Genomic DNA, 23,646 nt, shown 5'->3' with positions numbered 1-23,646 from the left:
GACAACGTTATGAATTTTAACGCGCGTGCGCGGAAATTCGAACATTTGTTAAAGGACTGGGCTCAAAATGAAGAGTAGTATCCAGATTCAAAGGCCATTGGATATTCCTTACGTTGATATGAGAAATTCGCATACGTTGGTAGAAATGTATGCTGAAAATATTGTTTGAATTTGTCAATCGCGTGCGTTCGAATATTTTTAGCGCCCATTTTAGGAATATGTGTAGTTTTTTTTATATTTATTATTTTCGACAGTAAAATACATATTATTTTCAAATATTCAGGGAATGCGCTGCATCAACAGTATGTATGGGCGAAACGCGCCTGATACCCCCCCGTTACAAGCTAAGCAATCACATTTAATTCCGTAATAATAATTTGCAAGTTAATTTATTTTCATGATAGAACATTAATAAAACATTTACTTACTACGAGTAGTATACACATATTTATAAATACATATACATATGCGCTTACCAGGGGCGAACCGGGTATTGAACTGATTATGCGCAGCTTCCCATTATATAATATTTGACTATTCATAATAATGTTGTAAGGTTACTTTATTTACAGAAAAACCAAAAAAATCATTATTACTTCTTATAGATCTTGTATTTTTCTCCAAATATAAATAAAATATTAATAAATCGCGCCCAGCGCCAGCAATGAGCCAAGAAACTAGCCGATTACTTCAGTTTATTTCTGCATACAAATAAGTGTACTATATTTTGAAGATGTTAAACCCAGTGGTGGGATTTTTTTTCCTAGAGTAAACTTACACAAATTCCTTGAATATTATCGATTCGGAAAACAGTATTTCGAACACTATTTCTTAAGGACTATTTTTCTTTGAGATGATAATTTTGACATATGACTCGCAACACATGTGGCGTTCGACGCGGCCGCTTTTGGCATTATTCATTTCTAAAATAAATCTACCAGTTGACATTTCAATTGTAATGAGAATACCTAATACTGAATAAATTCATTGTGCTATTTTTTAAATATTTTTAAATAATTTATGTGTTGAACTATTAAATTAAATATAATATATCACGAAGTTATGTCGTTTGAGTTGATTTCATAGATGAGAGTTGTTGTATCACACAGAACCACAGAAAAAAATAGCAATTTATGGGACATATCACTAACATTATATTATGTACCAACTATGCAGATATAAATATTTTTTAATTTTTTTATCGCTAACCTGTAAATAAAATCACCGTTCGCTCCTGGCGCTTACCCATACACACTATACATTATACATACCAAAAAGATTCACAATTTAATCAATATAGTCAAATCTTCATGATTGTTTTGTTTTTACATTTAAAAAATCTTGTTTTATGGTTTATGTTACCGTCTGTCACCGCTCTAATTTTCCTCCCCTTTCACAGTAGTAGTTGCTCGACTGTAGAATAATCTACCTACTCGTGTAAGAGACGCCCTTTCTTTATTTACATTTAAATTAAATTCAAATGTAACTATCTAAATGTTTGAGTTGTTCCTTTATCCTTCTTGTTTCCTTCCCATCCGCTCTCCTCTCCTCTCATCATAGTAAAGTGTAAATTTTGAGTAAATTTTTGTTTTAAATTTTTGTATCAAATTATGAGATTCTGCATAATTACCGAGAATATGTCCGTATACTTGTAATTTTCTTAAACTGAACGGTTTGGGTAGGTTGGAAAAAATTGCCTAAAGGCAATATGTAATATATATGTATATAAAGTGTTAAATAAATATTAAATAACATTGTTTTATTTATTCAAACATTTAGTAAAAAAAAATACGAACATTGACAGACATATTGCTTGAAGAAAATTTTTTCCAGACAACAAACAACAGACTGTTGAAAAAATGGCCAAAATTTGTACCTACTTGTAAATACCTACCTATGTTTCGAGTTGGATGTTTTTTGATGGGCAGATAAAGCTTGTACTTGTACTTGCTTGTACTAAATTTATTAGTTAAAATAGTTTCGTTAGACACAATGTATGATGAAGAAGATCAGATCGAGTAAAGAGTTTGGAAGGAGTCAGGAAGAGGATTCAGAAAGCAAATGAAATAAATAAATAGGGGAAGGTTTTATGGACGTATAATAATATCAGGCGTTTTTTAAAGGTGGTAATTTTTTAATAAAAATTTACTACAATTCAATAGATCAATTTTGTTAAAGTAAACCTTCGTTAAAATTTCGAACTAAATGAATCCCAGGAGAATTCAACGCGACCAGTTCGTACAAACTGCCAGTAAATGGATCAAAAAGTCAGACGTGTGACTTAGTTGTTCAAATCAATATATTATCCACAAATATTATTTGTAAAGCCGTCAGGACTGCGAAACGTCGCGATATGATGAATGACGCAACGATAACATTAAAACTCACCGGTTATTATTGAACATTTTATCCATTTGCACATTTATCAAATGGCGCCATTGAATTATGCAAAAAAATACACCGATACTATTGGTCCGCGTTAGCAAGCAACTCTTACTTTTAGCACGTCAACCGAGCCAATGCCAGCTGTACCCGGCGTACCGTATGAATGAAATGAAGAGAAAATATTTTAATAATGCGTTCCACCTCGTGGACGTGGTAAGTGCGTTTGTCTACTATACATATCTCGGGTTCGACTCCCACAAGAATCTAATTAAATATTTATTTTAAAAGATTATTACACCAACTGTACTAGATTTATTTATTTAAGTGGATTTTAATGTAAATAAGGGATAAATTATATATTTTATTTTTATTTTCCACAATACTTTTTTTCCGATTTTTTCTTTATTTTTACCTCACTGGGCACAACCTGAGAGGCATTAATTTAAATTCATTATTTTATGCTCCTAGTTACATTAATAGTTAATACCTATAAAATATACATTATTAGTATACACAAAATTGCAAATTTTTTAAACATATATAGGTACGTAAATATTTATAAGAAAAAAACGTTAATTTACATTAATAGGGGCAAGAACTTTAACCGTCCATGCGCTTTGTAGCTACAACACGCATTAGGATATTTTGAAATTTGATAAATGGGTAATTGAAAATTGTTTTTCTGTCACTCTCTTGCAAATGCTTTCCTGATAGTATGCGAAATAGACAACTGCACATCGGACCGATTATGCCAAACTGAAACGACTTAATCGACGTTTCGTTTTCCGCACCCCAAAACTGAACCGTTTTTTCTTGCAATGTTTTTTTTCCTGTATTTCAAAATTAGTTATCATATTTTTATACTGGACGTCAAAATACGGCAGATAAAACTGGACGCTTTTATAGCGTTTTGGATGGTCCTAGTTCCCATAAGAAACTATTTATCAAAAAAAGCGAAACAAACGACACACGACATAATAACGATTTCATTACTTTAATGCCATAATCCAGGGAGAAAATACGGAAATACGAGTCAGCCTGCGTTCCTCTTAAGACTTAGTTGAGTTACGGTGAACTTGGCGAACAGAACTGACAGGACATTCCGCAACGAAATCCATCACTTGCGGAAATGGAAGAAAATATTTTACTTTAAACACTAGCGAACCTGGAAGGTTACCATGGGCCAATTGAAGCCAAGATGTTGAGATCGTCATTACTAACGTTGTAATTGATATGCCAGCATAAATTTTCGGATGAAAAAACTCATTTTCATGGTCAAACGATGATTCACTATCAAATGGACAAATAACACATTCGAATAGAGAATGATCTACATTCGGCCATTTAGCAAATGACTTTTTATACTTATTATTTAAAATATTACAACTTAATAAATTGACTAATTTTAAATAATAAGTATATCTACATATATATTTATATAATTTTAGCCTTTTAAAGGTAAATCCGAGTTCATTATTTTATTTAAATAAGATAAGTAATATCTGTACCTTAGAGGATAAAACACGGAAGTACATTTTTTCCGTTTAAAGGTAAAAATGCATAAATTATCGCAATTAGTTATCCTATACGTGAAAAAACAAAATAATGTGACTCCCGTGGTTTATCCTTTAAGGTACAGATTAATAAAGTCTTGATGGTTGTCTAGGTAGACTCGTGTGTCACGAGTAAATATAATACATTATAAAAAATATTTGATTATTGAAAAATATGTACGAATACATGAAAATAACATTTTTATATGTATTTATTTAATATGTAATATATTTTTTTTACTAACTTTGTATATTTTGTGGAAATCTACTATTAGTTCTGAGTTTATACACTATATCTGTTTGTTTACTGTAAATATTTATGTAGAACTGTCGGTTTTCTAAATAAAATAAATAAATAACATGAAATTATTTAGAAAATTATATAATGGAACACGAAAAATGATGATTTCGATAAATAAACTCTCGCCGCTAAGACAGGTCACTTCGGTGGGAACAAACGACAACTAAATAGTGGATATGCGTCGATGTGGCGCTATTGTCGTTTCGCGAATGGTCGGCGAGTTCGATCTTCTTTCACGGCCTTTGCGAAACGAAGCAACCTGGTTTTGTACCCATCGACGGCGTCGCGTCGTGTCGTTCGTTTACTGCCCCATATTAATCATTTCTTTCCGAAAACTCGTGTGCTAAAGACTCACTAACACTCATTACAAGGTGCTATGAAGTGGGACGGCCGAATAAAAAGTTCGGGTCTAGTTAAATCAGCGGTTTTTTATATTCGATAAAAACGACGAATATTTGGAAAGTGCATTTCAAAACTATTGCTTAATACCTTCATATAAACGTTTCATTTACCATACAAAAACATTTCGGGCAGTTCATAAATACGCTCCATTTTTACTTGTTTATTATTCAACATTTTTGTCAGCCTCGTGGTGTAGTGATCAGCGCGTTTTCCTACTATGTAAAAGGTCTCGGGTTCATTCCTGACATCGTTGACATGAAATATTTATTTGAAAAGGTGTTTTTTCACCAGAATATTTCACCGTTTCTGGACCTGAAGCATAAGACTGATCATCTTACCCGCAACAAAGATGATCAAGATACACTGCGATTCATGTACCGATGCAGTGCCCTATGCACCTTCAGGTGGGGAAAGGGAATGATAATGATGATTTTGATGATTATTTAACAGCTAGTCAGATCGTGGTTCCGTGGTAGTGTTGCGAACCTGAGTTCCGAGGTTCGTTCGGTTCAGTTGTAAATGGGCGGAAAATATAAATGTTTAAATAAATCAATTATTAAAATATGATATTACCTTGCAAAACTATGTACGATATACGCACAAATGTCGAGATTTGTCCATTAAGCAATGCTGGGATAAGCACTGTCGACAAAATCAAGAAAGGAGTTCTGCGTTGGTTTGGACATGTAGTGCGAATAGACGACGAAAGAATGTCTAAAAAGATTTAGGATGAATAAAACGAGGAACACCGAGAAAGACACGGCATGACTATTTATTTAGGGTGAAAAACTTTGTAATTTTTACCATTTAAGAGTTTCAGGTTTTCTGAATTACCTATCATCAGGTGTAAATATAAACTAAACTAAAATATATACACAGATTAGTACTTAGGTACTGATAGTCGGTTGGAAGTTAAATGTTAAATTAAAAATTGACTTTTACATTCTGTCACAAATAAAGATTTAATAATTAACAAATTAGAAAATATTGAAATGCAAAAATTTTAATTCTGAGAAAACTTTAATTAATAATATTATGTTCCAAAATTCTTCACCCCTGCTATCAATACTCCCCATAATTAGGAAAACCCCACCTCCTCCACCACACATCGCCTTGCCCCTTCCACCTGACCCTATCAGTACCTAAGTACTAATCTGTGTATTTTTTTAGTTTAGTTTATATTTACACCTGATGAAGGGTATTTTTTTTAAAGAAATATTTGCGTTCTTATGATTTACCCAAATATTTCATTTTGAGGGCCATTTTCAACGAGTTGTAAATAACTCACTTTTAGAAAATGGAATCAAGTTGGGGTAGAGTGGGATTCGAACCACGGACCTTTGGTCCATGAGTCCGAGACACTAGCCACGGGACCACAACCCGATGTAGAATACCTGGAACTAGTTGTGTTAGTGGTATAATATATCAAACTCTTTGTGGTAAAAATAACAAAGTGTTTCATTTTAAATAAATTCCAAATATTTTTCCAAAAAGTAAATGCTGAAACAATAAATAATATGGCGTGAATAAATCCACTTTATACTTAAAGGTTGACATTTTAAATGTCGGAATTATCCGCGTCTCTGCAAGATAATATGTATGAATGTTGAAGAAGGGAGGCATGTATGGAATGAAATAGCGATATGGCGTTCTATCCTCTCTGTCTAGGCGCGATGGTTTGTATGTTGTTTGTTTGATATAACCACGATATTAAAACACAACACACATATCCTAGATATTATCCGCTTTTGGTTATTTTTACTCGTACCTATCTGTTATTGCCTATAAATATTTATATTCTAAAAATATTGTTGGTCTACCATTTTGTTACAAATATGCGTGCAGTTATTTTTTTATTTACTGAATATCACTGAATTTATCGTTACCAATGTTTACACTGTAAAACTGTATTATAAAAATCTAAACCTTGATTTATAAAATCCCGATGACGTGCGTGCTCATTTATTTGAATAATCGCTTGAAATCGTTTGTGAGTGATCAAAATCTATACCAAAATGCACTTTTAATCACGAAGCGTAATGCACGAATAACGATGTAAAATCGGGAATATTAAGGTACGCCTTTATCTAAATCGAATTATTATATTTCTATTTTCCTTTAGTAAACGTTGGAAGAACATTAAGAAATGTTTATATTCGTGATGAAGGGTGTCATGAGGTGTCTTCACAATAAAAATTTCTCCAAATTCGCAAATCACCCAATCATGACATCAACAAAGATACAGTAGTTAAAATCTTACATATAAATAATAAAGGATTCAAATATGGAAATATTTCACATTAGGAAGGCCTTCAAGACAAGAATCAAACAACCATTCAATATTTATAATATTATACAATTCGGCGGCCTCCGTGGTGTAGTGGTCAAGACGCTTGACTCACACACGGAAGGTTCCGGGTTCGATTCCCGGAGAGAACACAAAAATTAAATGTGGTATTTCTCAAGCCTGCGTATTTTGTTTTGTAAATATAGGACTTTCTGGCCTGTTCTGGTGCAAATAAAAAAAAAATATATCGATAGACATAGAAAAGTCGATAAATAGTTATTTCCAATTAGATATATCTAAATAGTAAGTCATGTGTAGATATGTATAATATTACACTTTAATTCTGTTTTTCATTTTTCTGCCTGTATATTTATGGAGTTATTAAAATAAGTTTTTATTTTCGTGATTTTCTTTGTTTTTCTTTTCTTTCTGTATAATTTGAAGTCATGCTTATAAAAATTTGTTTGCCAATACAATTTAATTCTGTTTTCTTTTTGTAATTAAAAAATATGTGTTTCTATATGTATTGTATGACATTGCACTTTAATAATGTTTTTCTTTTTTGCTTATCAACTACGGAAACTTATGTATCCTTTTATAAATTCTTTTTTTTGTAAGTTTGTACAAATATCGTGTGCTATAAGTTCGAATAAAATAATAAAAAATAATGGTCTATGCTCAGACGTCAGTCTTTGCCGGCATTTTTTCTTGGGCTTATCAAAAACGTTTTTTTTTATAACATGTAATTTTCTGTTAATAATGTTTTTATGTTTTACCAAATTGGTAGTAGACTGTTTTTTGGAAAAATAAGTAAATAATAAAAACTAAAAAATTAATCAATTTTAAACCTTTGATTTATTTTTGGGTCTCGATAAGAAACAAATTAATATTAATATAGCAAAAGATTTTTCATTTTTAGTTCCATTAAAAATTGATCATTGTTAATGACTTAAACGACATAACTCTAAAGACTTTTTTACAATTTTTCTACAAATACGTGATTGATAAAAAAAAACTGGTTTGACTTGATACACGTGTGTTTTCCGTAAAACTGTACCTTTGAGTATTAGAATCATTAAAAAAATACATACGTTTATCGCAAATGACGATGATGCATTGACGAGGAACTGGTATTCTTAGATGGCGCCAGGCGCCGCACCGCGTCTTCTTCAAGGACCCTTCACGGGATAAATCTTGAAAGCTCCACTTTTGGGCCCTGTGACCGTTAAATTTTTACTTTATTGAGTACCAACTTAATTTTTACTAAGAAAAGACGCATCAATCAGCAAAGTATAACCTGGCAAAACTTCCGCCGGCATTAAATTAATAAATCTCGCGTTCAGTAATGGAGCGCAATATTTTGGCGTAAAATTCATACCCGCACAGTTTATAAATCAGTTGGCAAAAAATAATATTTCATAATCATGCAGTAGTTTACGCATAGAAAAACTCCATTAGAATCTTTGTAGTTAAAAATTTAAAATACTAGCAAATTTTCTAGACAAATAAAAATAATAAATTGTTTTCTATAGCATCTATTTCACTAAATATATAATAACATTTCAATATTTTGAGTTTGTTCAAATGTTTGTACACAAAAGACTAGATTTCACCCACTACGGAGTTATGAAGATCAACAAATATTTCGATATTTCCTTTTCTATAATTTTCTACATCTTTGGTGGAATTTTTTGATAAAGTAATATTATTTATTTACCTCTAAGTTTTCTTAGATAGAAAATTTTATTTTAAAACACATTCGCAATACAATGGGTAGATTTAGAAATATGATATGTAAAAATACTAGTGTTCTCGCCTATAAAACATGCAAATACGAACATGCAAATAAATTATTCTTCGTCAATACTTTTTTTATTAAAAAAGTGTGAAATAAAAAATCATTCAAATGTACGAAATACAGCAGGGAATATGACATTAAATAAATGTAGATATAATTTTGTATGCATTATGTCTAAAAGTTGGCTCTCTCGCAGTAAAGAAACGTACATAAATTATAAAATGTAATTCTCATTTACAAAATAATAAATAAATAAAAAAAAGTTAATTTTAATGTAACAAACATTGCTATACATATGACACAAAGAAAAATAAACATAAAATAATCAATTAAGAGAAAACAGGGTGTCAAAACTCTCAGTAAAAGGGTTCAAAACTGTAAAATGAGTTTGAAAAAATTTAATAAATAAAAAAAAGTTTCTAATGGATTTTGATCAAATAAATAAAAATGAAATAAATGAAATGTTAAAAGTTCTTAGGATTTTATAAACTAAGGTATCAAAGCATAAATAAATACATTATAAATTATTGATTTTTTATGTTTTGTCTCTTAACTGTAGATCATAGTTGAATAAATACAGATGTTCGCGATTGTTATTTTTAGATTAACGTATATAAATTATCAAAGAATATTTAATTATGTGTTCTGATATTTTATCAAAGACCTTGCTATTAACATTACTATTGGCCGGTTGATTTTGCAAGCGCAAAGGTAAAACAGCCTAAGTCGTCGATGTCCGAGTTAGTAATCAGAAAAATATTTCCTTTACACTGATCACAATACTATGAATCAAAAAACAAGTTAAAGTGATCATCTCCGCAGTTTCAATCCTGGGGATTGGTTAGCAGCAAAGTCCTGCACCTCGTCCTCCACTGGTTTCTATTATCTACTGCCCTCTTCAGCTCGATATACGACTCAGTTCAAATCCACGCACACTCGCTCCAAATACCGTCAGGGGTGCCCCCTGTAATTTGTACCCTCAGACATTCCCTCTATTATTTTCATTAATTTATTTATTTGTTAGCCCAAGGGGCATTTACAAAGATAATACAGTTAAGTACAAACAAAGTAAGTAATAATTTTGAAAATAAACAACAGGTTTTTTTGTAAACATGTAGAAACAGAAAAAACATACTGCAATGCAAAATTAAAGTGAAAAATACGGATATAAGAAAAATGTTAGGATTAAAAAGCAAATTGAAATTAACTTGTTAAAAGTTTAAACAAAAAAAATAATTTGAAAATTGTATTTACAAATTAATATTGAAAATAAATAATAAAAGTAAATTCACAGTAAGTATATAAGATCATAATATAAAACATATGGTACACATATTAAAAATATTGGGAAAATTATTTTCAGAAATTATTTTTTTAAATATTTTTCATCGGCCCGCATGCTGAAAGAGCTATAATTATATTTCCTTACAAACCGATTTCTCATTTCTGTTCAATAGGATACTGATGAAAAAAAACTACTAATATCGATCGTCCAGTATTAGTACCTATTCTTGTTTTCATTCATAGAGGTGGGGGTAAGTGCTTTGCAAGCTTCTGACGTCACTGCGACCTGTGAATGTGTATTGTGACGGGTCCCTGTGAATTAGTGCCCAAGGAAAGTCCGAAAAACGAGACTTAAATTAAGCGTAAAGTGTAAAATTTTAACTTCTCCGATGATAAAAATGCCACCTGAATATCGTTAGGTTAAAAAAGTCTCAGTCATCTATTTTACAACAAATACGCAGCTCCTTTTGACTAACCAAAATACGTTTTTATTCTGTAAGAAAATTTGGAATCTGTCAACTGGTAAAAATAATAATTAGGTACATCCACGAAAAGTAAATGTAGGTTCTTCAGTGCGGATGAGGAAACTCCTAAACAAATTATATGCGAGTGTGATGCTTTACGTCATAATAAGAGTCTCATCCTCAGGGAACCACTTGTTGAACCTGAGTATGTTGAGGAGCTCGCCCCCTACCTAATCCCGATACTTTACGAATCAGGTCTTGGAGGGGTAGATTTAGCAAAATATGAACTCTCGCATTCCACACGGTAGATTAAAGGCTCTTTATAGACCTGTGGTGGTATTCTAAATCTTCTCTACCCCCTAGAGAGTGATTTAAAAAAAAAAAACAAATTGCAACGACACTGTTTAATATAATGGCCACACTTATGATTAAACGACAAATAGTGTATAAAACTGCTTCAAAAACGGAAATAAAACTAATACGGTTTAGTCTATTCAATCCAATTAAGTGATGAAAATCATAATGTTTGCTTTTACGTGTTCATATTTTTTGACGTTTTATCATCAGTGTGGCCATAATACATAAAGCAAAAATTAGTCGTATGAAAAAAAAACCCTCAAATTACCCATCTCTCTAGGAGATAGAAAAGATTCAAAATTGCTCCCCTGGGCTTGGAGGGCGAGAACTATTCACGGGGACCCGTCACAAAAGATCTTTGCAGGTCGCAGTGGTATCAAAAACTTGTACTTGTATAAGTGCTATTCGTCAAATTGTGACTGTAAGTCGAATAAGATATTTGTGTTATTACTTTTAAAAATGTTAGTCATCGGGTAATGGGAACCTATTGAGTCCATTGTAAGCCCAATGCCACAACCGTACATCAATAAAAACAAAGTATTTCAGATCTAAATACATTCTGAAATATTTACTTTTTAAATAAGTTGAGCTTTATTTTTTGGCTATTATGGCTCCCATATGAGCGTTAAATGGGCTCTCATTACCCGCATGTATGGGGTAATGGGAGCGATTGACTTTTTAAAATTAAATCTTCATTGTACCTTAATACATGGCTGTAATTGATTTAAACTGGGATGAAAATATAATCAAATTAACTTGGTTTAAGTAACTAATAAAAAATGGTAACAAAGTAAACAAATGTGGTTTTTATGAATATTTTCCCTTAGTAGTCTCCATTTCTTCCGCTCTCCCCTACTATATAAGAAAATAAAAAAATATTTAGAAAAATAAACAACAAATGTAAATCTTTAATTGAAGATATATATGCATGTAAAATCGCTCCGATGGATACTTTCAAATTTTACGTTTTCTATTGCGCATCTTTGTTGAATCACTTTAAAAAGTAAAATAAATAAATACCCAGGAACATTCGGATTCTCAGGCAAAATATGATTTATCAATATTCCTAAAGACCTGTTAAAGACTAAGTGTTGTGAACTGGTACATTGAATGGGTACATTTGCAAATAATATAAAATATATTATATTTACTATGTAAGTTTGAAGTAACTAATATTTTCACCGCTAATACCATCCACCAACGCCCGCCAACTGCACCGACCAATGAACGCTGATTCCAAGGCGTCAATTGCCTATACAAACAATTTTCCTTTTAAAAATGATTATATTTTTCAAGAGCAAACCCGATTGGCCGCCTGATTCAAACAGCAAACACAATAATGTTACAATGAGAACAGCAAACAACATAAAGAACGCCATAACAACATAAATAATCATTAAGTATGTTCAAACCTTTGTAGACAACAACTAACCTCGCCAGTGACAGCGAAATAATTTTTTTTTTTTGTTTCTTATATTTTTTTCCAAACTTTCCAAAATAATAATATTTATGATTTAGAAATTTCGGGGAGAAGGTTAAAATGTGTTTTTAGATCATAATATATATATATTTTTTTATAATACACTCGTTCTAAATTTCTAAATCCTTTTGCAAATATGATTATCCGTCAGCCTCGTGGTGTAATGGTCAGCGCGATCGCTCAGCAAGCAAGAGGTCTCGGGTTCGATTCCCGACATGGTTGATATGAAATATTATTTAAAGGGTGTTTTTACACTAGAATATTTCATAGTCCCTGGACTGGTACCTGAAGCGTTAGACTGATCACCTTATCTTCATGTAACAAAAATGATCGAGTTACGCTGTGATTGGTGTACCGATCCAGTGCCCTATGCACCATTAGGTGCTGAAAGGGAATGATGATGATGATGATTATCAATTTTGGAGCCTTTTCCAACAAGTTGAAAGCAACTATTGACAATATTATAAGTATCTCTAAATGTTTTAGGCAAGGTAGTATTTCACTCCCTCGGGAGTTATTCAGATTAAAATTTATTGAAACAGAGATGGAAAACATTTTGAAAGGGGGTATAGAAGTCTAGGGATTTACATGGCTTATGATCTGTCACCTTACATACTGTAAAAAATAACTGATGAAAAAGTTAAGGGAATTTAGATGTAAAAAGTATGAACATAAGTACAATGGCAAACATTAAGCAGTGTGTAAAGCGGTCGCATCTGGCCAATGACAGGTACATACATTATACATGTATACAATTGTTTTTGCACAACAGGCCAGGAGGCCCAATTATAGTGGTGAATTACATCACAGAACACCCAGGCTTGAGAAAAATCACATTTATTTTTTTGTGTTCTCTCCGGGAATCGAACCCGGAACCTTCCGTGTGTGAGTTAAGCATCTTGACCACTACACCACGGAGGCCGCCAGGTCTCAAGCCCTACAAATACATAGACTTCTATATTCACTTCTCAAAAATGTTTTCCCCGTATGTTACAGAAAATAATGATGCTTGAAAAGGGAGTCAAATTAAGGTACGACAGGTTTGATCGTCGGACCTCTAATCCGCCAGTCGCAATACTACCAACCTGCTCTTATATCTCAGTTTATATTTTGTTTACAATGTATGAAAATAATTGCAACCTTGTCTCATGTTTGGTAAAAATGCGTTACATAACTAAAACTAATATAGTTAGCATAATCAAATAAATAAAAAAAGTTAATTACGGTACAAACTTTCGTATTTCCTTTTTCATAGGCATCAACGGTTAAAATTTTCTTGAGTTATCCCCGTGCACTGAACTAAGCAGTTTTATTCAGGTCATGGTAAATTAAACAAAAAAATATTTGTTTTTTATATTTTTTATTCCTCTTCGTGCTGCTGCAGATATCCTAATCTTCTAAACATATTCTGTAGTCTTGTCCGTTTCCTTCACTTTAAGATTACCAAAGGGAGCTTCTCGCTACTATCCGTGGCCCTGTTATAGGTCCTGTCAGATATACAAATTTGACGGCTTCCAAAAAGATCATTTCGACAAATGGATTATGTCCAATCAATTTAATCCCAGTCGATAAAAAATTTGCTTCCCTGTTTTCTCATTAAAATTAACTTTCTTTTAGCACAAATATGATTTGGCAGATTACAGATAGCTTATTCAGGCAGCTTTTCTCGTTCGGCCACGAGCAATTTTTTCGTGTATGTGGCCAAGGGAGACTTATGTCCTCAGATGAGGTGTACGGTATGTGGTGGGTAAGCTGAGAGTAGACGGCGAGTCAAAAACACTCGTCCGTGGGTTTTTTCTATTTTACACACAGCTGTATTACTAAGAAACACAAAATTATTGTCTTTCATTATTAACAATTAAGGTGACATATCGCAATGATAATATTTTTTTCATTTTCACCATATATACTTGTTTTACCATTCTTTCGTCGTCCATTCGTTCTACGTGACCAAACCATCTCAGTGACCCTTTCTTAATCTTATCAGTTATATTTGACTCAGATTTACACCCTAGCCTAATTTCATCATTCGTAACCCTGTCATACATTGATTTCCCACACATTCGGCGAAGAGATCGCATTTCAACTGCGTTAGTTTGGCTTTCATCCTTCCTCTGCCAGTTCCATGTTTGACTTCCATACATAAGTGTTGGGACTAAAACTCCGTTGTGCACTGCCAGTTTGGCTTCGATTGACATATTTTAATTAGCAATTACTGTGCTTAGTACGCCTTTCATTTTGTTGCCCGTATTCACTCCCCTTTCAACATCTTTTTCTTGTCTTCCATCTCTTGAAAACATGATTCGCAGATACACAAATTCTTCAACTTGTTCAAGACATTCGTTGTTTACATTTATTATGCAGTCACTAACCTCACTTCCCCTTTCAAATATCATCACTTTTGAATTACTTTCGTTCATCGCCAATTCGCTCTCCGAGCATACATCGTACATCCTAGAGACTATTTTACCTTTATGAACTGAATTTAATATTTCGTTCCTTAATATTTTTGGTTATTGTTATTTTATATGTACTGTTATGATTATTACTAAAAATATTGTTATTTATAGAAAAAAACTTATAGCTATTACGAGACTCTTTATAAATTATTAATATTTAAATTCTTTATTCGTTTTTTAGCTGTGTAAATTACATCTATTTTTAATTAAATTTTAATAAATTATTTCTGTAATACATAAAAATCTATGTAACATTCTTTGGTGTTCACATATAATTTGTGAAAGATGTTAAGTGTTATTCTTTTTTTTTTATTTTTATGAAGTGTATATATATTGTGGTATCTTGTACTGTTTGTGAACTGAAAATAAATCAAGTGGGTTATTTGATATTCCTGAATTAGCACCTGAAGCGTAAGATTGGTCACTTTGCCTTCATTTAATACATGCTCGATAAACGCTGCGTTTAGTGTAAAAATGCAGTGCCATTTGCACTATAGTTTTTTTGTATAACCGTCAAAATTAATAATTTGTGAGACATTTATCAATTTTATTATATGAGATAAAATGTCTTTCATCTGACATCATATCTCATATTTACCCAGAGGCACTAAATGCTTCTCTCCTTGTAGCATTTTGCAATGTCCGTGATATTCACATGGCCAAATCGTACATTAATAATTCTTAAATATAAACAAATTATTCGAAAGCAGTCGGAGTTACTTGTAAAATATACTTAAACATTACACTGTTAGGTGGACACAAATGTCAAAATATCAACAAAAAACATAAAACACGAATATAAAAAAAAGCCTTTTGCTTGCACACAAATAAATCATTTTTATACAGCACGATTACAAAAAATATTTCTGCTATTTGTACAAATAAATATCAACGCTTTGAAATATGGCACTGGAAACACAATTATAATTTCGTATCAAAGAAAAACTGTTTTCATGTGTCTTGATTACCAATGAATATAATGTAATAATTTTTGTTTTTAAAATAATTTATTGCATCGAATTATCATGCAAATCACACAACCCAGTCTTTTGCATTTGTACATGTACATTCGGTAAAAAATAATGCAAAAGTTATTAATGTTATGTTAGTTATCAATTCAATAAAGTAAATAAATGTTTTAATATTTTAATAATCTCTCACCAAGCACAAGAGTTTTTCGCGTTTTGGAAATGTACCGAGAATATTAAAAATGTATTAGATATTCTGTATCCAGGCGGAGGAAGAATACTGGTCTGTGTTTGAAATAGAACCAGAACCCTGGAAGAGTGTTTTCGTCTCTATGGCTGCTCTCAGAATAAGAAAATCGAGTGAAAATAAGCCTGCCTCGTTGTAAAATGGTTGATAGTAAAATTCCTGGTAAGATGGACATAAAATATTGTTATATTTTTTTTAAACTGCATTATTTATTTCATTGTTCTTGGACTGGCACCTGAAGCGTAAGACTGATCACTTTACCTCCATGTAACTGATTGTTTAAATACGCTGCGTTTGGTTTACTGATTGTGTGCCCTATTCACCACTGGGTGCGGAAAGCAGAATGATGATGATGATGATTATTATATTTGTAATAATTTTTTTTTTTTTGAAATATTATATTTCGTTATCATCAGTACGTACGTTAAAATATTTGGGTATAATTAACATATTACAACAGAGATAAAGAACATTTAAAAGAAGGTAATACGGAAGTCTCGGCCTCTACAGGGCTTATGACCTGTCAATGGCTGATTTAAGTGGCCACTTTACACACTGTGTAACATTCACCATTCTGCCTATATTTGAACATCTATATTCCTTCAATTCTTTCATCTGTTGATGTTTGTGAAGTTAAAGAGCTGAAACCTTTATTTATGCGGGTGAGATTCATCTAATTGAATTATTTCACCTATATACTAGGCAACGCCTGAAAATGTTATTTTTTCAGTGTCTATACTTTTTCATGGACCAGGTAATTTATTGACAATATTTTCATATTATTTTAGGTATAAGATAAATAACAGTAATCAGGCGAGAGTGTAAATCTGAGACATGTATAATTGATACGATTAAAAAAGGGTCACTGAAATGGCGTAGTCATGTACAACGAATGGATGACTAAAGAATGGTAAAACAGATATACACTTTCATTAACGCAGAACGAGGACGACCAAAAAAGACGTGCCATCATCAGAGAAACCAAAATCTAAAGTCTCGTCTTGTCAAACGCAGAGACGACCGATGGGCATGTTTGACAATATGTATGAATGAATTAAAAGCGAGGTATGTTTGTCAGGATAGAAGTGTGACACCATGACACTTTTTGGGCAAATTCATTATTTTCTTATTTATTGTCTGCGGGCATACTATGCGTGCAACGCAAATTCATTGAAAATTTATAACTGCGCACCCTAATTTCTGAGTAGAAAATAGAACCGTGAGAAATTTAAATTTACAAAATGACTACAAGATTTTAAACAACTTTTTATTTAGTTTTCTAATCCATATAAAACGGTCCTTGGAGTGCAAAAAAACATGTTTTATTCTCAAAGATTATTTTTTACACACACATATATTGCATTCAACGATTCGCTAAATTACTTCCTTAAACAGTAAACATAATCGCATAAGTGATAAAATAAAGTAGTAGCAGAAATATATTTTATTACATAAATAGCAGCTATTATTACAAATAATTACAAATAAAAAAGTTACATTTGGTAATGTATCCAAAATAAAACACAATAAACACAATAAATAAAAAAGTTAAACATGAAATTGTATTGATGGAAAAAAACACTTAATTATTACGAAAAACTTATTTTTAACGGGGTGGAAATACGAAATTATATTATTAAACCCAAAGTTATTTATTTAAATATTAATTTTATCTTTTTCATGTTAATTCACAGACGTTATTCGCTTTACAGATCTTTCCTTTTTGGGACCGAATTTGAATAGGAAGTTAACCTTTATCTACAAAGTAAAACTAAGTTTTCTGTATGAATAATACAATATGTGTATTTATTTTTTTCTAAACGTGTTCAATTACAGGTTACCGAAGAACATATTTTAATTTTCATACAAATTTTTGTACTTAAGGATCGATTTTACTTTATACCGTCTTGATATGTATTGATGGAGATTGTGTGTAATCGCGGCCCTGTGCCTCGATTATGAGCGCTATCATTATCTATATATATCGAGACTGTATACTTAACTTCTGTACTATTTGTATCATCCACGGTAGGTTCCACCTACTTGCCATATTGACATCATATGATCGAAACGAACCAATGAATCACCGCGAAAATTAGTTCGCGTTCCTTACTTCATTAACATCTAAAATAGTTCTCATTTACATTTTAAATAGGCTTCTGTGATAGAAAGTGCCCACTTTAAAGCGATTATAAACTCCAATAAATCCCAATTCAAGCAAAAAACGGTCGCTTGAACATGATTTTTAAAAGACTTTTGACAATCGCCTAAACGGTATTCTTTATATTGTCTGTATTTATCTACCGAGCGATTACGAACCCGACTCCTTTGACGTCTCGATACGTACACTCTAGAAGATAAAAAAACAGACGGAAAAAATATAAAAACTCATTTTATGGCCAAATGCTCTTGTGTGTTAATCGGGCAGCATCTAGTTAGTCTAGCCACTCGTTTCCGAAACTGACAGTTAAGTCAGAATTTAATTATCGTGGGGTTCTAGACCCCTCGGTATAAAACGTGTACTTACATCAAAACTCGATGAAGGGGGGATCGAGAGTATATCTTTGTAGTCGATCAGGAGACTTTTATCTTCAACTATGACGTCATACTAAAGCTATGTAATTTCAGTGCGTAGATATGTGTACCGTGACGTACGCTTCTCCTAGTTTCATATCGATGTACCTATCCAAAACTGAAAGGTGGGGGGTCGGTAGTGTATCTTCGTCATCGCTAGAGAGAATTTTATACCGTCAAGGTAAAGGTATGACGTCTTTATCTTTCCATCATAATCGAGGCCCTGGTTCCGTCAATATTTTATTCTAACTTCTTGTCAATGATTGGTGTAAATCGTATTGATTAAGATATACATGTACAAGTAATATAGCTGGACAGAAGACTTGTAGTGGATACAATAAATAAACACAATAAAACTACCCGAAGATAAAATCTTACTTTAATGTAAGACTTCCCTGTCTGCGTTCAATGTTATTCAAACGGTAATTAAATGACATACATATATGTATATATACGTATATGTATGTATCTCAACGGATAAAATATTTGACACGACTAAAATTCGTGCGCTTTCAGTCTTAGAAATGCAATCTATTTAATTATTTAATAGTACACGATAATATACAGGATGTTCTAAAACTCAACGTATTCCCTCCAAAGGCTGATATGCCAGTTCACAACTCACTAGAATACAAAAGTTTTTTTGAACTGAGTAAAAAATTTACGGCATTAACGAAATTTTATTTTTTAAATAAAAAAAAAAACATCTTGGAACGACAACACATTCGTCGTAATGAGAAAGTTCAGATGTTTTTTTTTATTTGTTAATAAACTGTCAAACTTAGCCAAAATATTTTTTTAAATATTTTTCCATCGTTTTATCCGCGCTATGATTTTTTAAAGTGAAATTTCGGAATTACTCCACTTGTTACGTCACAAGTTCTCTACGGTAAGTTCTGTTTATTGGTGAAATGGCTTCCTGTAAACCGAAAGTTTATCACAACACTATCATTTGTTGATTTACAAGGTACATTTTCGAGAAACTTCTCAATACAATTCAATGCTCTAATTTTTACCGCGTGTAAGAAAACATTTTTTACATCCAATTTCTTGTAGCACTGAACTTCGTCGTTGGGTGTATTGCAAATGCTAACACATTTTAGAACAATGTGTCACCGTGATTTTTACGGTACATTTGTATTGATCGTAATTAAATTAAATTTGAACTGCTGAAATGTACGTATTAAAATTAGATAAAGGAATGAGCACTCTATATTGTTAGAGATTTTTTTAAAAACATATCGCTCTTTTACTGCAAAAGGAGCTCATTGCAAAGTATTTGTTAATTAAGATTACGAATGTAAACACTTGTTCTAATTTATTCAAGTGGCCGGTGTTTATTTCAAACTAAACAAAACACAAATTTCAAACAAAACAGAGAACTCATTCATATACCTAGTTTTGATACTTACATTTTAGAGGTTAAAAAATTAATTCAATTAAGGTCAGTACACAGCAAAAATTTCCGGCACGGTGACACGTTAGTCAAAAGTGAGTTTGTATTTACAATACACCCAAGTAAGCCCATAAATTCCGACGACTGTATCGCTGGGCCGTGATTTTTTTTTACAATAAAATAATCAAAAATTCCGTTAATTGCCGTAATTTTTTTACCGAGTTCTCAACCCTGGACACTCACATTCGTACGAACTCCTTTGACCAAACTTTTCGTTGATTCGAAGAAAAAATTTGAAGGTGGATATTTCTAATTAAAAACATATGTTTTGGTATGTTTATTATATACATACGAGTATATGAAGAAAAAGTTATATTTCAATATTTGAGTTTGTAGATAAAAAAATGGATTTCACTCCCTTGGCAGTCATTAAGATCAACAAATTACAACAGGGATGGAGAATACGTTAAATAAGGGAATATGGAAATCTACGCATTTACAGGAACTTAAAAATTAAAAAAATGTTCACAGGCGTTGCCTAGTATGCGAAATAACTCAGTCAAATGAATCTCTTCGCAACAATAAAGGTTTCAGCTATTTAACTTTACGAAAATCAGCAGATGGAGGAATTTAAGAAATATGGATGTTCAAACATAGGCATAATAGTGAAAGTTACACAGTGTGTAAAGTGGCCACTTAAACCAGCCAATGACAGGTCATAAGCCCTGTAAATGCATAGACTAACATATTCTCTTATTTAAGGTATTTTCCATCCCTGCTGTAATTTGTTAAAAGTTACATTAACAAAAAATACATTTATATAAATTTTGTTTTACATATTTTTTGAAGAATATTTTTTAGTCTGGCACTAATTTTTAGAACTCGCAGAACATAACGTAAAAAAGGCTTTTTTTCTTTGGTAAACTAAAATTATAAGATTCTCACTACTCAGAAAAAAGCTCAAGTTACGTGAAAATTAACTTTATATTCACCACAAATTTCAAATAATAACATGATATAACACATGAATAACATATGGAATAAATATTTTTATTGATACATATTTAGTATTGGTGTCAATGTAGGTTGAGGATCATTGCTGGACGTTGACTTACCTAAACCACATTTGATGGTTTAGGCCTTATTGTTATGTTTTTTTTAGCTATCTCCGAATTTGTCCATTTCCCAATTTCTTCTCATATCTGATAAGTAATGAATTAGTCCAATGATAAGTATAAATGTATATGCTCTTTGTAGCACGAGCTGGTCATCTAGCAAATCGTACAATATTCATTGCCTGGAGTACGACTGTGGATACTACTTTGTGATTATTTCAAGATTCTTGAATTACTGAAGACGTCTTTGCATAGACAGCACATGATCCAGTAAACCAGATGAGAATCGTTATTGAGCATTCAGTTGGTTATCCTCATTATCGGACGGGTTGCAGTCGTCTTGAATATCACTTTCCACATCATCAACATCCCCATTGTATTCTTGTTCGTTGTCAGATGATTCCCCTAATGCACCGATTTTATCCTTAATAACAAACGCGTCATATCGCCATGGCAAAAAAACTGCTAAATAAGTACTTGTTACCAAAAAGTTTACACAATCCGTAACCAAACGTCGGCGAGTAGATTCGCAATATGTTGAAAACTTTGATTATGTCCAAATGCTCGCAGACTGGCTAGATTTCCTCCCTAGGGAGTTGTTCATATTTAAATTTATTTCAACAGAGAGGAAAAACATTTTTGAGAAGGGAATATGGAAGTCTAGGCTGTCATTGGCTGGTTTAAGTGGCCACTTTACCAGTGGCGTAACATTTACCATTCTGCCCATGTTTGAACATCTACGTTTCCTCAACTCTTCTGAAAAAAGAGCTGAAACCTTTATCAGGTGGATGAGATTCATCCGGCTGAACCAAATCACCTACTAGGCAACGCCTAAAAACAGTTTTCCAATGTTTATACTTCTTCTTTTACCAGGTACTAATTCAACAATGTTTGGTTATGTCCAAATGCTTGCAGACTGGCTGGATTTTCTCTTTAGGGAGTTGTTCAAATTAAAATTTATTTCAACAGAGAGGGAAAACATGGGCAGAAGGGTGAATGTTACACAGTGTGTAAAGTGGCCACTTAAACCAGCCAATGACAGGTCATAAGCACTGTAAATGCCTAGACTTTCATATTCCCTTCTCAAAAATGTTTTCCCTCTCTGTTGAAATAAATTTAAATGTTGAAAACTTGTTTACTTACCCGTTGGACATAATTGTTTCTTGAAAGACCGTGGTAAGCACCGAGTTAACAATCGACAATACGGTCATGATAAAAAAAAAAAAAATGTATTTGCTATCGCGTATTCGTCGATGCGACGAAAGTTAGATTTCTAGGGTTAAATACGCACATATTCTGATGAGCACATATCAGCGCTCGAAGGGAATACGCTGAGGTTTAGGACATCCTGTGTGTATGTGTATGGTCCTCCGGGTACGCAGCCATCACATTTTTATTAATTCTACCGACTGTTTCGGTTTCATCTGTCAATGAACTTCTTTTAGTTTTCATTACTTTCCTGTTAGGTATTGTACTGTGAAAGTTTTATTCGAATTTTCATTGCCAAACATTACAACAGTTTTGTTATCAGTGGTCAGGGTTAGCCCAATCTATCCAAGGCTATTTATTGATCTTGAAAAACATACTGTAAATCACGGGTAATGTTTTTGTTTTAATTTATATTTATGTAATAACGTCAAAATATGATAATAATACATGCAATATTATCTTAGTAAATAAATTTTTGTATGACCCGGAAACAACTATTGCTTAAACCCTTTCCAAATCCGTCTACGTCAGTAAGTGTGTAAGTGCATATCGGTGAGCCAAGTAAGCACATAAAGTTCATTTGTGTTAGTAAGCGCACTGGAATGATTTATATGAAAACCTATTATGCACACATACACATACCGAGGTTATTAAAGATTTGAATGAACTATACTTTTTTGCAACAATTTAGCACAAAAAAAATCTTCAGTATTTGCAAATCAGCATTGGATTCAAAATGTAAATCTAATTTTCTTTATTTTTATAATTCGAAAGCCTGTTACGTTTCACCCGTGAGAAATTTGTAATACATTTGTAATTTTATTATATTACTTGCTTTTACCCGCGGCATCGCTCGCGTGGTGTTAGAGAGAGATTAGTTATTTCTTCTTCTTCTTCTTATCAGCCCGTTTCTCTTCGCTGCTGGATATAGGCCTTTTCCTAATTTTTCCATGTTTTTCTAACCTGGGCATTCTGTATAGCGGCTATTACGTGCGAAAATTCCCACATCCGAGATAACTCGGGTAAACTTAACTTACAGAAAAGACAACTCCCGAACACACTTAGGTGAAAATAAATAATATTATAAATGAACTATTACGAACAAAAATGAATGTTTTTTTACGAATTTATTTTATTTCTTAGCCCACGCTACGCACCATAGTATATAACTTCACTAAATCACTTTTACGAAGAATATATGGTCAGTTGATAAAATTAATGATTACTGAAGCTGAAATAACACATTTGTTTCCGATGATATGATTTTTTTTTTGAGATTAAAAGTGGTCTGGTCGATTGCCGGCCCTCTAACTATCGCTTTGCTAAATAACGACGTTTTGTTAGTCAATGGCAACGTAGCGTCGTTA

At 32.3% G+C, this 23,646-nt stretch overlaps 1 protein-coding gene across 2 annotated transcripts in view; it reads right to left on the bottom strand.

The window, feature by feature from the left end:
* LOC148284718 (UNC93-like protein) overlaps positions 1-23,646 on the bottom strand; it is a 204,983-nt gene that overhangs the window by 160,085 nt on the left and 21,252 nt on the right. Inside the window, exon 2 of one of the 2 annotated variants that reach the window (XM_088236843.1) lies at positions 8,020-8,144. The exons of the other annotated variant lie outside the window; for it this stretch is intronic. The gene's annotated coding sequence lies outside the window, so the exon portion shown is untranslated. The remainder of the gene's footprint in view (positions 1-8,019; positions 8,145-23,646) is intronic. 2 annotated transcript variants of the gene reach the window in all.

The sequence above is a fragment of the Micrasema longulum genome, unplaced genomic scaffold (genome assembly GCF_059751315.1).
Source record: "Micrasema longulum isolate JH-2025_06_02 unplaced genomic scaffold, ASM5975131v1 h1tg000097l, whole genome shotgun sequence".
NCBI lineage: Eukaryota > Metazoa > Arthropoda > Insecta > Trichoptera > Brachycentridae > Micrasema > Micrasema longulum.
This window is presented reverse-complemented; position numbering and strand designations above follow the sequence as displayed.